Source organism: Protopterus annectens, chromosome 9.part0, assembly GCF_019279795.1.
Source record: "Protopterus annectens isolate FY-2018-M chromosome 9.part0, PAN1.0, whole genome shotgun sequence".
NCBI classification, from domain to species: domain Eukaryota; kingdom Metazoa; phylum Chordata; order Ceratodontiformes; family Protopteridae; genus Protopterus; species Protopterus annectens.
The window spans coordinates 1,460,831,841-1,460,851,151 of NC_056743.1; positions in this window are offsets into that span (position 1 = coordinate 1,460,831,841).

A 19,311-nucleotide genomic window follows, 5' to 3' on the forward strand; every position below is an offset into this window, starting at 1 on the left:
GTCTGTGTCACAGAGTTTGAAATGTTGTTGTACCCTTGCATTATACAAACAGTATTGTTTGAAAAGGTGCTGCCAACCCAGAGTTGCGCAGTCCCATATAAAGTGGGTGATGGAAGTGCTAGTAGCTGTGAAACATATATACAGTCCACAACAGTCAGTTACTGGCTAGCATGAATAAGTAAATCTGGCACATGTGTAGCATGTTATTTTTCCCCAGAAATGTGAGTGTGTGTCAAGAAATGCAGGGTTCTGTACAAATTGAAGTGAAAATGTCATGTGAAAACATCCCAGATATGTAGATAAAGAATTATAAATGCAATCAAGAAATATGTAGCAGTAACATCTGCATCTTGGACAGTTAGTATGTCAGATATAGGTCAGGCATATATTGAACTAGCCAAACCCATTACACAACCTAATGTATGGTGGCAAGTGTAATAATACATGTAGGGGATATACACTTGCAGTCACTAGGAATGTAGTGTAGATGAAAAGGTAATTATGAGATGTTAACCAAGGTTTTTTGTACACCCTACTGTATGTGCATAAACCATGCAATTCCACACCTCAATGGGTATGTGTAATCTTAAATATTTGTTGGGACATATTTCCTATTGTTCTATAAATATTTGCATTCACATTGATGCATGTGTCCTGTTTAAACACCACGATCATGGTGGCCTGTTGCTACCAAACATCCCTGCATGCTGTTGGAATATCCAATGTGGTTCAATATATGCATGTGTTATGCCTGCTGTTCAACTGTTGTAACCTTGGTGTGTTGGGTTTATGGGAATATTACTGCATGCTGTTACAACTAATCTGGAATGCTGTTTTGCTTATGCTGTAATTAAACACACCTAATCACAGAACATATGGGAAGGCCAGTCCCAGTGGACCTACCTGTCTCTACTCAGCTGGCAAGTGCACCTGGCACTAGCAGGTACAATGCCCAGCCCAGGCTCCCCTCCTCCGTTGGTCCTGTGCCAACTTCGGGTGGAAGCGCTGCAGGGGATGGGGCACACTCCCCGTGCAAGCATGGGCGGAGAAGGGCCACCTGTCACCCTTTGAAGGGTCTGGGTTATGGTGCGTAGGGAGATCCAGCGTTCAGTCGCTGATACCCTATGCCAGCTTAAGGTGAGAGTGGCACATATCACGGGTAAGCCTGCCCATCCTATGCAGCCCGCAGCATAGCCACCCTCGGGGCTGTGAAGGTTCAGTGGTGACTGCCCATGGGTGGGGACCTCAGTTCCACTGTTACCATCTGTAGGCTCATGGGCTTGCAATTTCCAAACATCCAACCCCATCAATTGTGTTCACCCACCCCATGTGTCATACACCGCTCCTGTATGCGTCTTGTCTGTCTTGTCTGTTTACCTTCTCAACCTACCTCTCCGGACATACATACTTCCTCTACCTCACTTCCCACTCTCACCTGAAAAAAAAAAAAAAGGGTAATCTGTACCCACAAAAAAATGCCCCATACATAGCTGCCCATTTTGCACACATGTCCATTGGACATGTTAGCTGATAATTAGAATTGGCAGTACAGCATACTTTGTTGTCCTAACCCCTCTCCCAGGGGTGGAAGGTATAAAATTTCACTCCAAATTCATTGCATATGCACAGCTGTTGCTGTTAAAGAAATGGGCAGCTATGGACCTTCGCTACACCCATCCTGCACATCCCGAGCTTGTTTACCTACTGTCTGTCCCTCTTTGTGCCCCCTTTTTCACCACTTTCCTATCTCCCCATTTTCTTTTTTTAAAAGAAATTAGCGCTGGGGTTAGCGGGAGTAAACACTTTTAAGCAGTAGTAAGCGGGGTTAAGCGAGTGTGCGCATGTGTACGCTTAGCTAAGCATTGCTAAGCATCGTGCAAACCCACGCAAACCCGCTTACAACTGCTTAAAAGTGCCTTAGTCACTCTATGGCAGGGCCCTTGTTTAAAAAACCTCTGCCAGTCTCGAACCCCAAACCATTGACACAATAGACTGCATGAATTACCACTAAACCACAGAAGATATGCAAATAGCTTGGTTCTGAAATAAATATATCATGCATTACAATGAGGGAATGTAAATGGAAAATAGGAATGGTATAGCACAAATCCTTTTCTGTGGGTCTTTACCAGCAGTGGTTTTGGAATTGCATGACATGACTGTGAAAGGAGAAAAAGCCATCCTAGCAGGGAATAATGTTACAGTAGGACCTTACAAACACTACACAGTACCAGACCAGGATAAATACTGGCCACAGGAATACAGTGCAATAACCACATTTATATGGCAGTTAATTGTGTAACTGAGAAAAAAGTACATACTCCCATGTATCCTGTGTTCGCATTTGGAGGGGTGTGTACATGTCTACACTGAGATGTGTGTACTGGAAGCAGCAACATTCAGGTTTGAGTACAACATGCATATAACTGGCTACAACCCTAGCATCAGATAAGAGACATATACCAACCTTCAGACTGACACAATGGTGTCCAGAGCAAACAAGCATGGGCCCCACCTTGGAAATCTGAAAGGGCTACGCCTACCTAACCTAGCATTTTATAGCAGTGGGCTGCAATCACAGTGAGTAATGCAATCACCAAACAGCAGGCTGCATGCAATTACTGAAGGGTGAGCAGCAATTGGTGCAGAGGCTGTCACATGCATAAGTGCAGATACCTAGAAAAGCAGGCTGTACCTGCAGTCCACACATGCAATTATATTGTTGCAGGTGCTGTGAGATAGAAAGTGAGAGAGAGAGAGAGAGAGAGAGAGAGAGATGGACACAGACACAAAATGAGACAGAGACAGAACAGAGTGAGAAACTGAGACAGAAAGTTAAATAGAGGGCAAAAACCCAAAACAAACCACCAATAAAAAAAAAAAAAACTACAAAACCATAACACACAGAGCAGGGAAATACAAAGGTAAGGTATGTAACCTCACATGTATGTGTTGGCATGTTGTAGATGTTCTTGAAGAGTACTCTACACACTGCAAATCATCCATGAGTGGCAGCAGTATGTATCTATCTGTATCTGCACATGTGCATAGGTTAAGGGACATACTGCAACTGTTAGTGAAGCATGGACAGATATCTGTCAGTGAAGGTTGATATGTGCATATATCCATGTAGGTCGTAGTGTGTGGCCTAGAAAACAGCATGCAGTGCGCAGGAGCGGCCTTAGGCCAACTGGTGCCCTAGGCAAAAGGGCTCCACAGCACCCCCTACCACACTTCCTGGTGCCTCCATCCTTGTCTTAATACACCACATACATAGTGGAAAAGCACCCCTGCTAGAGCGGCACCCTAGGTGGCCGCCCAGTTGGCCTATGCCTAAGGCCAGCTATGGTAGTGTTGATATATGTCATGTGGTGGTTAAATGCTGTGGGACAGATTTGTCAGATCTGCTGTGTTACAGCCAGTGAGGCCTGCTAATGCTACAAGGGCTGAGGACACCCACATGTATTCTGCACAACACTGTGCAATTTAATCACATACCTGTACATCCCACAACTGTCACATAAGTGATATCCCCACCATGAAAGGTGGACTGTACATGTGCCTATATGTACATTCATGTGTACAGCAATGGATGTGTACATGTATGTGTATAGATATGCATGTATATATATATATATATATATATATATATATATATATATATATATATATATATATATATACATCTACATATATAGATATATAGATATTTATATATACATATAGAGTGAGAGAGAGAGAGAGAGAGAGACATGGGGTCAAATGTACCACAACAGGTGTGTGGTGACCAAGTTATGGACTGCAGACAAGTGTTGACACTGCAGTGCCATTCCACCTTCCCAAAACAGTGCACCCATTAACTACCACATAGGTAGAGATCTACCTAACAGTGAAGGTGTGATAAGGGAACATGGGACACAGGTGGACAGTAGCCTCCACTTTGATGAAGACAGTGCCACACTACACCTGTAATCTGTCTGTGTGGTATGTGTCATGACAACAGGTGTGTCATCTATGGAAGTATAGGGTAGAGTTCCCCTCTACTCATCACAATGCCCTGTGTGGTATGTACTTCACATGACAACTACACCAGGTGAACAGGCCACAGACAGACCTCCCAAAGGGTAATACTGGCCGCAAACAGATGCCCTATGCAGACTGACTCACAAAACTACAACTACACTGTATTGCATACTGGCCACACAGAGGTGACCTCTGCTGGACATACAGAGGTATGTCACACCCATAGCTGGGTGACAACCACCATGGCAACATATCACAATCCCTCTGGGATACACACTCTAGGGCCCTAAACCTTGTCAGCTCACTAAACAGCACATGCTGGAGGGATAGGTTCCCATCTCAGAGATATACCATACATCGGAATAGACCACATAGCAATAGCAAACAAGGCTCCTCCTTAGCAGTTGTTATAAATGCTCCTGATGATTGTGTGGGAGATTGGTAATACACCCCAGGAAACACCTATGTGGTTCAGGTTGGCAGGGGCAAGTGAAATCAAAGTACATGTGTGTCAAAGGCCAGGGTAGCATATGGCTAGGCTGCCATAGGCCCTAGGGCCAATAGCATATTACCTACCTATGACACTATGCACTCACACATGTACTTAATGCAATAGCTGCTATGTGAGGTTGAATAAGTGTAACGCTGAATGTGTGCAAGGTCTGTAAAGGTGTGATATCTTAGTGTGATGTTGAATCTGACATGGTAGTGCCTATCCTAGCTGTGAGGACAGCAACTGATGTGTAATGTACTGTTAGGCAGACATAGTAGTACAGCATATGATGTGACGTATTTCTCCATTAACAAATGTGGTGTCTCATTGTAGACTAAAGCAATACATGTATGCTTAGTGAGTGGTACTGCTGGTGAATCCATCACCAATATGAACTGTAGTACCACCTGAAGCTGTAGGCCTAAACAGCACAGGATGGTGTGTGTTCACATTGCTTGGAAACACTGTCATGTGTGTTTCCTGTAGTCTGCACAGAGGACAGAATGCAGGCATAAGGGTGTGTAAGTAGTGGCACACAGTACTGTATGGTACACAGGTAATGCTCATCTGTGTTGCCATACAGTGGTGCATTGTATGTTTGCCTGATGTGTGTGTGATTATGCCTGTACAATGGCTGCAATCATATGTGTGTTACAGGGTAAACGTGTGTATCCAGTAACATATATAGTCTGTTACAGCAATATGCCACCTATAGTAACAACCGGACACATCTATTAGGCAGGGCTATGGCATCAATGACTAGTGTGGTTGATTGGTACTACTGTACCTGCACTTTACATCCATTGCAATAGATGACATCTCTGTTCGTGCATTGGTGTGATATACACCCCTGTCTTAAGGTTGTGCAATGTGTCACAAACAGTGTGTCGGGTACTGTTGTATAGTGGTGTGATATATAGTCTGCCAGGCAGTGTTAGTTAGTTGTGGCCTGAGTACCAATAAGTGGTATTGAATGTGTGTGACCTCTGATAGACAATAGGATGGTATATATGTCAGTAAAGTGATATCGGTGGGTAAAGGTGTAAAGTGTGCCACAGGACACTCTCACACATATTGTTCATATCTTTTTCAGCCAGATGGCCCACCAACGCAACCCAGCGTACACAGTGGATGAGGAAGAGGTGATACTCACAGCCTATTGCAGTGGTACACAATGCTGTTCTCCAGAAGCAGCCAGCACCAGCAGGAGTGGACTGCACTGTGGCAGGAACTTGTTAGTCGGGTAAATGACATAGGCATGCATAACCGGACATATGAGCAGGTACGCCATCACTGCAGTGATTCAATTAGACAAGTCCGGCAGCGTGCGTCTGATATCCAAAGACAGCAGCTTGCCACAGGTGGTGGGGTGGCCATTCATCCCCCCCCCCTCACCAGAGTGGAGGAGCTGCTCCTAAGCATGGTGGCTCCTGGAAAACAGCTACATCAACCGTGACATGTGTTGTAATGGAGGCCAGAGCCACCCAGCACATCCAACTGGAGTAAGCAGGTAACAAGCCCTATTCTGTAGACTACAGTTAACTGTATTGTTAGATTATGTGTACGTGAGATGTGTACTGCATGTTTAGCAGTTCCGCTGCCTAGTGTTGGGCAATACGAATAGTTTGAATAATATCCCTACACCTGTGACTATTGACTGTTGTTGTACTGCAGTTTAGCATACCCACTGTAGAAATGCCACAGTTGTAGCCACTGACGAACCCTCTCATATTCTCGTAGGTCCCCCTGCTGTGATGGCAGGGCAGCCAATCCATGCTGGTGAGTGTGTTATACCTGCAATGTTGGTAATGAAATATGCATGTCATAGGTGAGGTGTAGGCCATGTACACGTAACACACCTATGCATAATGCATGCCATGCATGTTTGCTGTGAGACATTGCACAGCTCAGTAATGTCAGTAGCTGCATCAATGACATGCAATACACAGTGCATGACACACAGTTGTGGCAACCCCGTACTGTGCATTGGATAGGCATAGTTGCAACACCTGTACACAACATAACACATTTATCACATGCAGTACACAAAATCATACTACATATGGCATAACCAGACACCCGCTGTAAGGTCACACTTCAGTATCCCACATGTCATCCACACACACATGATGTACCTCAGGGGTAGATGCCTATCATGGGGCTTTGCAGCACTCTTCAACTCATAACACAGTCATGTTAGGCAATGCTCCCTACTGGGCACGTCATACACCCATGTACAAAGTGGCTGTGTAAAAGTGAACGTATCCACAGCACTGCAGTTCAGGTACAGCATGCTAGGCAGTGGTCTGTCACACAGTAGTAGCCGTGAGTGACCACAAGATGCATGATGATGATGATGGCACATGGTACTACACCCCATCCGGTTACAGTGATCACAGTACTACACAGAGCAGTCTTTGCTGCGCACCTCATTGTTCTGTGTGTGCAAACATATGCACCAATACACACCATGTATAGCATGTTGCCTGTGCTTACATATGCTAGTATACACATTTTGCACAACAGTCGCCATCTGTACAAAGAGTCACATATATGTCCTGGAATGCTATTGGGTGTACAGGTCACATGACACACATTGGGTATGTGTGGTGTTTAATGTTGCAGTCATGTAGCATGAAATTTCATGGCTGGCACTGACATATCTGCAATATGTCCCACACTCACCATAACCACTGTACAATGTCCATCCCATGCATTGGGATTCCTTCACATCTACATGCACCACTCATGCCATGTCTGTACATTGCATGCATTTGCTACACCTGTGCCCACTATTATGTGCTATGGACACAGACACTGTCATCAGACATGGCAATCTATGTATCACACATATAACACATGCAGCCATGGTATGTATACCATTGAGTGATGGTGCACATGACATTGCAGAGCAGATAATACTTGCACAGCAATGTTGTGTCCATGTACACATTGTGTTCCAGGGTGTAGCCAATCACTGAACAACTATATACATGCATCAGAGCCATGTATAATGTCATTAGATAGGGCTGTCTACACTTGCACTGCATGGTGTTGAGCAACACATGGTCTGCATGCTGACACATGTGTGGTTTGCCTTGAGATACTGTCACCTACCATCACCCACTATTGTGTATGTGTTGAATTGCTGGTGTGTGTGTATGTGCTGTGGTGAGCAGTGTATTTCTGTGCATGTGTGAATATGTGCATATGTTCATGTGTGCATGTGTGCATGTGTTCATGTGTGCATGTGTGCATGTGTTCATGTGTGCATGTGCGCATGTGTGCATGTGTGCTAACATCATGTACAGATTGTAAAGTGTGTTTCCTGTCTTCCTTCCACAGGTGCTGAGTTATGGGTGGCTGAATGCAGCAGGGAACCTGATGTCACCACCACTAATAGTGGAGATGATGAGACATGTATTGTGGCACAGGAAGGTCTGACAGTGTCTGTCGTTGGTCCACCAATCGACAGTACACAGTGGTCAACCTCATCTATGCGCACACTCATACTGCAAATACATCCCTCGTCACCAATGGCCGTAGCTGAGGGACAGCATACAATTGGCATTGACCAAGAGAGTGTGGTACCTATGGCAAGTGCATCCCCTCACAGCAGCCATAGCCGGATTACTGGAATGGTACCACATAGGCGGATGTCCAGGGGTTCTCGGGGGAGCACTACTGGTCATATTGCCCCTGACAGACGTGCCCCCGGAGGTATTACAACCTCCAATAGGTTCTGGGCTGTAATGCAGGCACAGGCACGTATGGAACGGTACTCCCAACAGGGACTAAGGATGCAGTGGGCCCATTACACTGCTATCAATGACAGCATCCGTGACCTTGCCGGTGCCATCCGGAATTACACTGAGGTCATTGATAGCCGTTGGAGGGAGACATTAGATGTCCTCCACAGTGTGTTAGCCATGAGCCAGGACTGTGTGGGATGGATGAGAAGCCGACGTGGATGCATGCCAGCAACAGTATCAGCTGGCAGTCATCGCCAATGGACCACGGATCACAGCCACTCCTGCAGTGGCAGTACCAGCCCCAGCAATGATGGGGCTGGCCTGTCCATTGACCGTCCTACTAGACCACGTGCACATGGCACTGGCCAGTCCCAGCAGGGACATGGGTCCAGTCATCATACCTCTGCCTCTGATGATAGCACCCAGTCAGGGTTGGTACCCGATACTGCCTGTAGCACCCCTGCTAGGAACAGGTACTGTGTCTGTGGCTGGAGACAGTGATCTGTACAGCCTAGCAGGTACAATCTGTGGCTGTCCCATAACCGCCCTTATATGGCAGCCACATGGTGGAGTTGTGTGCATGCAGACACACACATTTACCATACAACTAGGGCTTACACATACACACACACATTCCATCAACATTGGCCCATGCAGTACTGTTATCCCTCACACACACACAGACATGCCGATTGGATGGGTCACTGTCGGGCTCTGGCAAACCTACAACACACCTTGTGCATATGATGACACCTGTGCCACCTCCTGTCATCTGTCACATTGATGCAGTAATAGGCTAACATGGTTCTGATGCACAGGGTGACATTATAGCAGTGTAGCAATAGTAGCAAGTTGCCAACAGGAAAGTGCACTGATATCTTTGTAGGTATAGCTGAGCAGGCATTATGCACCACAGCTCTGATAGTCATTGTAGCATTGTTTACACCAGTGTTAGGTCTGAGCATGTTTTGTCCACCCATGTGCCACTTGGCTGAAGTGTACAGTGTTGCCAGCATGTGTTAGTGAGTGGACAGTACGTGTGTGATGTGTACATTACAAATTAGCGGGTCTACATCTGTGAACATGGTGTGTGCGCACTGTCTGCATGTACGTGCATTGTGGACACGTGGGATGTGCGACATACCCTGTTCTACACATTGTTAACATCTCATGGTATCTTTTGATGGCCAGTATGCATTCTACTACAGATGGGTACACTTGTGTATGACGTGGGTTGGCACTATGCTGTGGGTGATACCATTGATATCTGTCAATGATCTGCAGTCTGGTAGTATACACCACCTCAACAGCATGACTATAACCAATCATTAGATGATGTCCTGACAAATGACTCACAGTTGTAGGAAACTCAGTAACAGTTGAATCCTTCCAGTACTACACTATAACAGTAACCAGTGGTATTGACCACCACACATTCCTGGGACCACACCTGTGTGGCATATAGCCCTCTTAGGTACATGCAAACACACTAGGGATATGTCCAGCCACATCTAGAAATGCATGCATTGGCCTACACTGCATTCCCTGGATGGGACGCATATCCTACACAAGGGTATCATACAGACAAATACCTGTTGTCCAATACATGCTGTATAGCAGTACGCCGTCTATGGCATAGTCATCCACATTTACTATACATACTATCCTGACATTAACACATAGGTGGTAGCCCTGAACATATATGTTGGGTACCAATGTGTACAGACAGACACGTGTTATGTCATCTGTCCCTTGGTATCCACATATCCATAGGTATTGTGGGGTCCCTCGGTGTTTCACATAACACATTAGGGGCCTGCATGCATATCCACAGGGCTGGTGCACACCTATAATGACTGTACATTATTGCCAGTCGTTGTTGTGTATGAACATGCCTGACATATACCCCAGCAATTACCCTCACTCATAGTACTCTATAGTACGTGTCATGGGTGTGTGTGGCAGGGATGTCCTTGGCCACGGATCACTACATTGGCCGGTCTTGACGCATGCATACATATGTGACATATGATCTGAGAAACAGTGGCACAATCTGTTGAAGGTTACAAATGTATTCATGCAGTATGCAGGCTTCACACCTATGTACTGATTGAGGTCACATGTACACAGATGTATTTGACACGCAGATACCCGATGTGGGCAATACACATACTGTTTGAAACATATGTCATACCGTAGTAAAAGCAAAACTCACACTGTATTGATCACCTGTGGCACACACACTCAGCGTTTGCAGGACTTAAACCCCTACCTAAGTTATGATACTAGAGAGATATGCATTAACACGGCACGCTATATGCAGTACTGGGTGGTTTTTGTTCTCCTTGAACATTTGTAGGATGCTGACATCATCAAACTTTCCAAAGAGGGATGTATCTCTCGTAATGTGTTTTCCCAGTCTCTAAAAAGGCTACTCCTCTCAAAAGAAATCACACACATCCCCACACACACACACACACACACAAACACTTGGCGTTTGCAGGACTCAAACCCCTATCTAACTATGATATGATACACGAGAGGTACGCATTAACACAGCACGCTATACACATTACTGGGCGGTTTTTGTTCTCCTTGAATACTTGTAGGATGCTGACATCATCAGACTTTCCAAAGAGGGATGTACCTCTTTTAATGTGTTTTCCCAGTCTCCAAAAAGGCTACTCCTCTCAAAGGAAATCACACACACATACCCCCCACACACACAAACTTGGTGTTTGCAGGACTCAAGCCCCTACCTAACTATGTTATGATGTTAGAGAGATACGCATTAACACAGTGCGCTATATGCATTACTGGGTGGGTGCTGTTCTCCTTGAATATTTGTAGGATGCTAACATCATCAGACTTTCCAAAGAGGGATGTACCTCTTTTAATGTATTTTCCCAGTCTCCAAAAAGGCTACTCCTCTCAAAGGAAATCACAGACATACAAACAAACCCCCATACACCCACTTGGCGTTTGCAGGACTCAAACCCCTACCTAACTATGTTATGATATTAGAGAGATACACATTAACACAGCACACTATATGCTTTATTGAGTGGTTTCTGTTCTACTGTTATATTTGTAGGATGATGACATCATCAGACTGGACATGGTAATGTGTGAACACATTTCTATGCAATCCTAGGAATGATCCATGTAGGTCGGCAGGTATCAACAGCTTGTACAGGACCCCGTGAGTCTCACCTTGTGTGATCTATCTGTGGACACATTGCCATCCCTTCATATGTCAACACATATCTATGCACAGATTGTTGGTTTTGTGGATATGACATGTGTCTGTGATGTTGATGAAGAGCTGTTCAAAGTCTATGTGGGACATGTGTAGCTCTGTTCCATGATGTATGTCCTGGGTGGCTGCCTTGCAGATGGTGTAGCATGCCTGGGAAGCATGATCTGCACATGAACATACCACAGTTGGTAGGGTTGTGTGTTTGTCTGTTTCCAATTGCTCTGTTTATGACTTCTGTCATGATGCACTCCATGGCCTTGCAGATCAGACTTTATAGGCTTACTGGACTATACTTCCCATGGTGTGTTGTGCACCCGCACATGTGGGGAGTGCCATATGTTGCTGTAACACATTAGACGGTTCCAGGTCCTGTGGAGTGGGTGAGGCTCAACAGACTGTTCAGGTGCAGGGTCTGTTTGTTCTGTAGTGCATGCATGACACATATTGGGAAACAATGTAATCCAATTGCTGCCATGCTTTTGGCTTTGGGGGAAGATGTTCAGCCATTCTACACGTGATATCTCCTGGTATGATGTCAGGGACTATCGTCAGTGGGGGGTGGGTATGTATACATGGGCCTGTCTGACAGGATGTCGGCAATGTCAGTAAGGTACAGTTGTCCCTGTCTCAGCACATATATGCGTGTACATTACTATTTATTACATAGCTGAAGGACATGTCATGATTCTCAGTCTGGACTCCTTCTCAGCTACTCTTTACAAAACACTGACAAACCTGAGCACTAATCCCGGTTATACTCTTTTACACACTTAACACCCTACTGATCTTTTGTGATCAGGCAACAGAGTATGTCATCATAATACACTGGCATGTCTAGGGGTCGGTTTCATGTGTACACTCCAGTCCAGCTAGTGAAAATTGTGGTTATGACACAATGTCACATCTGCCTCATGTACACAGACAACCCTCTCCTCCTCACATCACACTAATATATATGTGGGAGATGTAACAATATTGACATACAGGACGCTGAGCTCTCTTGACCCATGACTGGCATAGTCTATCAGGTGGTGAGGGTGACCACATACACCACATATCAGTCTCAAATACACCGATAGTGACAGCAAACAAACCACATTATCACACATACACATATTCGGAGGCTCTACATACACTCTGCCTTAGCAGCTGAGACCTCCAAAGCAGACACACATACAACTGCTACCCCACTACAATGCTCACATGTCACACAGTTCACAATGTCAGTGTGCCACACAGTCACTGCCCTTTGGGCTAAACAACACACCTGATACACTTGTTATAGGTGACACTTAATGTCAAACACACTATCGTCCCACTCACCAGGCCAGACAGGGGAATAGTCACTTTGAGCTGTCTCTCAGGTGCCAGGATCTGCCACATAACACATGCACTCAGGTCACTCCAAAGCAAGTCCAGGACTGGCTCCATCATTGTCCATGCTGGTGCGTACAACCTCAGATGTTCCTCCCTGGACCACATGACATGGAACATAGAGGAACTCTGTGATCATGTAGCCCAGCCCAGTATTACCCTGACCTTGTCTAGCGTCTTACACTCACCAAGTATGATGTCACAGTATACCAACAAACTGATCATGTTTAACAGTTGGCTAACATATTGGTGTTATTCAAAGGGGATACAGTGTCTGTCACCCTGGGGTGACATGCTTGACATGCCACGTAGCTTCCCTGTGGACAGCTTGCACTTGTCACCCTTGGACTTTTGAATACTGGCTAGGGCACATGCTGCCACCATACTGCCCTATTTAAGCTGGGCTCAAAGGACAGAACCACCTCCATACACATTACAGAGTACACGACACTGAGGGTAATGCTGCTCAACACCAGATGTCTTACCCTCAAATTGCGCCCACTCAGGAATCTCCTCAGTATGGAGGATAGCAATATCTGTGCACTAACAGACACATGGTTGAGACTCCTACATGCACACCAGCACTACCAGGTTGTATTTTGTACCATGCTTTCTGACCACATAACTCAGAATAGCCAACACAAATAGGGGGAGTATCCATATACATCACAGATACACATACCTCCGGGTTGGTAGCACTGCACAATGCATTACGGACCATACATATGCAGGTAACATTGTGCAAATCTGCCTTTTGGTTTGTTGCCTGCTACAGACCACACTCCCCAACACAGCAACCTCACTCAGCTTTCCTGGGAACATTGGACCATATGAAGGTCTCCCCATACACCATTATATTGGGTGATGTCAAATACCCACACATTGACTGTTGATAGTATTCAGGCCCCAACACCCTCGCCCAACAGTTGCTACTATTTCTAAACTCATATGCTATGGCACAACCGGTCACCACACCCACAAGTGGGGACAACATATTGGACATGATCATCACCGACATGGGGACTCTATGTTCCACACCTGCGATATGCCCCTCATTGGTAAGGGCAGAACATACTTTATCTCACTGGATATCCATATCCCGTCCCCACACCCATCCTGGGTAATCTTGGTGAACTTCCCAAAAGCAAATGTCACACTCCTCCAAACCACAGGGGTATCCATCAGAGACCCTGGGTCAGTGGTAAGTATGGATCAGACTGCTGAATCCTTTACATACACATTCTTTGGACACCTAGAGGATTGCATGGATCATTACATCCAAAATAACAATTGGACTCACTCCTCCAATGGCAGTGGACCTGTCTGGTAGACCCCAGCCATTAATACGCTTTACAACAAATGGAGGAAGCTACTACATGATAGAGCACAATCCCAGACAGGGAAGGCATCTGTGATCTGTACTAGCAGACTGCTACAATCACTCGGGTAATTTATGTCAGGCAAGCTTCTAACGGACAATTGCACCAGACATGTCGGACACTCACAAGGCCTTCTTCAGTTGATTCAGGTACCTGGCTGGACACTCACTGATATGCTGTGTGTTACTGCATACTGACTAAACATACCCTGATCCCACTGACATTGCCATCATCCTGGCAAACAGGTTCAGTGCAGATGTGTCCCCCCCATCCCCCCTAAGGTGGTACTGTCCATACCAACAGATTGTAACCTCCCAGACATCACGAGTAAGCAGGTGAGTGCTGCTCTCCCCACAGCGGTCAACACAGCATCAATGGGACCAGACAGTGACCCGGCCTGTGTCGTACACAGCCTTCATGACAGACGTAACACTCACATTACGTCACTGTTCGATATAAGAGTTACTGCAGGATATTTACCCACTGAATGGTGTACAGCAATAGTGGTCCCGCTCCACTGAATACTGCCACAACAGACCACAGACAATATTGGCCTAAAAGGCTAACTAGCCTATTCTGCAAAGCTAGGAAGTGCATTGTAATGGGACTCATGCACATAGACATGGGAAACCTACAGACACTTGGTCCTACACATTGCAGCATTGTTGTGGGCATATCTTGCCTGTTGGAGCTGTTCATATTCTTTCAACAGTTACCAGGTCCACCAGTGTTGGGACAGTTGTCCACACAGCCTGCCTGGACCTTGCACAACCCTTCAACACAATACCCCACTCAGCCATTATGCATAGGCTCACCAGCATCAATATTGACACATATCTGACACGATGGATTGCTACCTGGAGCAGGGATAGCACCCACATGCTCACTGTTGCAGGTGCCATGTCTGACTATACACCAGTTACATCTGGCATCCCACAAGGCTCAGTCCTGAGACCTCTCTTGTTCAGTATATATTTGTGTGATGTACAGGCTATCACAGGAGGGATATGGCTGTCCATGTTCGCAGATGACTGCAAACTGGGTGCCATAATCAGCTCTCCTACTGGCACATGCATACTCATACAGTGTCTCACAGAGATAGGTTGAGTGGTGCCTGAGCCATGGCCCATGGCTACATGCCATCAGTTGCATAGTCATCCCCTTTGAGGATGACAATATGCCCGCACATTACCACATAGGTTGTAATCCATTACATACAGTAGTAGTTGTTTGGGTTTGGGGACATGACCTGTTCGTACTCTCGCCTTTGACAATCCTATTGCCATAGTGGTTAGACAGTACGTCTACATAGCCCACCATATCCCACATGGTTTCACATGTTGATCATGTGTGGTCATTGTGCCCCTATACTGTTCACGACCATGCTTGGTTACTATGCCACCTTTGGGATGTATCTAACCTGACACCTGCAGCAACTGTAATGGCCACAAATGTTACTCTTCGAGCAGATGTAGGGACTCACACAGATGCCCTGCACAGTTCCAATACAGTAACTCCAGCTCTACTCAGTCACTTACCACCTACACGGATGTGTTGTGTGCCTGTAGTTGAAGGCTATATCTGACCCAGACTTACTGGACATGCTCCACCTCAGGATATCTGACTCCCTTGCTGCTACACACTCCAGGGACATATACCTCAGCACTGACATTAAAAGGACATGCTGGGGGGCCAGATTATTATCATAAAGCCTCCACTCACTCTGGAGTGTAGGCCCGGTTTTGCATAGGCAGAGCCACCCACTGACCACCTACTGTTGACATCTTGACAAGTGGATGGGTGATCGCATGTTTACCCATGGGATATCTTCTGGGTCCCTGCTAGACAGAGGCACAATGCACTGAACATAAATGGGTTATCTTGTGTGACCTACTATTCACAGGCACAGTGCTCTGATTTGACTGGGTTACAGTAGCCAAACACACTCTGGCTATGCTTGTACATGCCCTAGGGCAGATAGCCTAGTATCAACCTCTGAACCTATGATAATTTTCATGATGCACAATGTTTATTGCTGATACTGTTTGCAGTTTTTTATTATCTTTGCTTTCACACTTTATATGGACCACTTAGGTATCTGCAGAACATATTTGCTTATGGCAGGGTTCCACTATATTATATACGTGTCTATTGTCATATAAGTGTGTGCACAGGGCAGATTGCTGTGTAGTGAGAGGTTGCTGGAATAACACATGCAACTGCCTGCTATGTGTGGCCAAATGCTTTACTCCAACATGGCCTAAGTGTGTGAGCATGCCCAGTTCAGACTGTCACTGTTCTGTTGGCTGACATTTGTCTCATGTATTCAAGTGTGTGAGCATGCCCAGTGTGACCTTTCAATATGTTGCTGTCTGAGGTCCACTACATTTATTGATGTATGTCTATATGTCCATTGTTAACATTTGTACTGTGTCTATTGAAAGTCAGGTTCTATTCTTACTGCAGGACTCACCTTTGTGTCATAACTCGACAGGGATTATGCTGTGCCTGCAGGCTTTCCATGAAATACTTTGCATAGACTTATCAACATTTCTTCATACAGGCTAATCACCGCACTACTGTCATGGTTTAGTGGTTCAGTACTATGACAATAGTGCACAATATCCTGGGTTCAAGGCTCATTGCTGCTTATATTTTCATATGAGCAGATCAGAATGCTTAGTAGAGCAAATATGAGCATGTTGGCTTTTGTTCAGCTATGCCCTACCTAGACCCAGCTTGTCCAACATTGCTCAATATTGACCATCATTGCTGGACATTGGCCAATATTACTCTACATTGACCACATTTGTAGTAGTTGGTGTGTGCGATTTTGTTTACATTGACTTCATGATGGTAAATGCTGTTTAGCACTGCTTTATATTGCTTAACAGATGGCAATCATGCCTCAGATGTTGATGCAGGGCTGCCTATGTCAGATGCACATACTACACTCCCTATACACGTTTGAAAGCAGGTAGTGTCAGCGTAGGCATCCCATTTACTATATGTGCGGGTCAGAGAGAGGTATCATTTCCAGAGTTTCTACTGAGCCAGTGTATGTGCTATGCGTTGCCTTTTTGCCAAGGCCAAAGCATACTGGGCACGCCTCCTTCTGCCTACTGGGACAGGCTCAGTTTGTTCCTCCTCCGAGTCACGCTCTGCCTGTGATAGCCTTGGCAATGGTGGGGGGCTGTTTGGCCCAGGCCTATGCTGGTCCTGCTGCAGCTATTTTCGCAGGATCATATTATGTAGCATAGCACATACCATGACAATTTGGGTACATGTAGTTGGTGAATACTGCAAGACCCCACCAGATGCCTCCAGGCACCGGAACCGTGACTTGAGCAGCCTAAACACATGCTCGATTACATTTCGTGTTAATGCGTGTGCCTCATTATGGAGTTCCTGTTCAGGTGTGTGTGTGCATTTCTGATGGGTGTCATCAGCCACAGCTCCAGTGCATAGCCAGCATCCCCCACTAGGTGACCATGTGGAATGTTCCAATTGGCAAATGTCTGGTACAGCTGCATCAGATGCCAGATATGGGAATCATGGTAGCTTCCAGGGCAGCCAGCACACACATTCAGTATTATGCCCTGGGCATCGCACATGACCTGTCAGATGATGTAGGGGAAGCCCTTGCTGTTGAAGTAGACCCTACCCCACTCACCGGCTAGTGCTTTGACGCGTATGTGCATGCAGTCTATTGTACCCACTATCTCAGGGTATTCTGCTATTTGCTGGAAGAGACGTATATTGCTGGCCAATACTTCACGGAAATTGGGGAAATATACATGATCACCAACATGTGCTGACATGGCATCTAGGAACTGGTGCAGTACCCTGGATGCTGATGCCTGTGATATCCCCATCATATCACCAGTCGGTCTCTGGAAGGCACCTGTTGCTAATATTCTTAGGCCAACACATACCTTAGTTTCCACTGGGATGGGTTCCCCTCTGTTGGTTCTGTGTGTGAGGTGTGGTCTGCACAGCTCAACAGTTTGCTGCAAGAGGTCTCTGTCCACTCTATAGCGCTCCACTATCTCCAGCTCATGTAGCCCCTGGTAGGTAACCCTGGGCTTGTATACTCTTCTCCATCTCCTCACTGGGGGTTGTCCAGCAGCATTTGCATTATCCCCAGCCTCAGCATGTTGCATTTGTCGCTTTATAACAGCAATGGCAGCCAGTAACATTTTTTGTCTCAGTGAAGCCTTTTCAGTTTTCACTTCTATTAGCTTACTGCAGTGTTGCAGTGTCCCTTGAGAGAAACATAATGGCCTGTTGTTTGCAGAGTTTTAAATGCTTGGCTGGGCTAGTGTTCTGCCTGGGTAATTGCCTGATTCTGATTGTTTTCACATGCTAGCTCTGCTAGTACTCCCTGGTAACTACCTCTATTTGGTGTGCTTCCTTTTTCCTTACTGTTTCCGCGGGGGGGGAAGCGCCATGCACACAAGCGCAAACATGCGCACAGCAGCTAACATGCATGCACACATGCTTACACAGAGTAAAGCTCGCTTATTCTTCTTAGAACGCACGCACACTGGTGCAAATGCACTTGCAACTGTTTACACAGCCTTACATATGCTTACTCAAGCCTACACGTGTGCACACATGCTTACACGCACGCACACTGTTTTACTCGGGTTTACTGGCGTGCACACATGCGCATGCATGCTCAGCAAGAAACTCTGGTGTTATCCATGGCATACACCTTCGATTTCTTGACTTTACCTGGCCTACATGTTGACACACCTCTTTCACTATTATGCAAATGTAAGCTGACACATGTCACTCTGCCCCAATGAGCTTCACTCCTTTCATACATACCCCCCTCGTGATGTCACCTATCTTCTACTCTGTTACTCCCCTTATCCTACTCCTACACTCCACTGACTGTGCTCATTTGCTATGTAAACTTGCGATTCACTATCCTAATTCTCATTTGCATAGGATTGCCTACAAATGCATCTTAGACTGAGCTTCCCCCCTTAGCAACCTCTACTCGGTGGCCATGTTGTCTTCAGA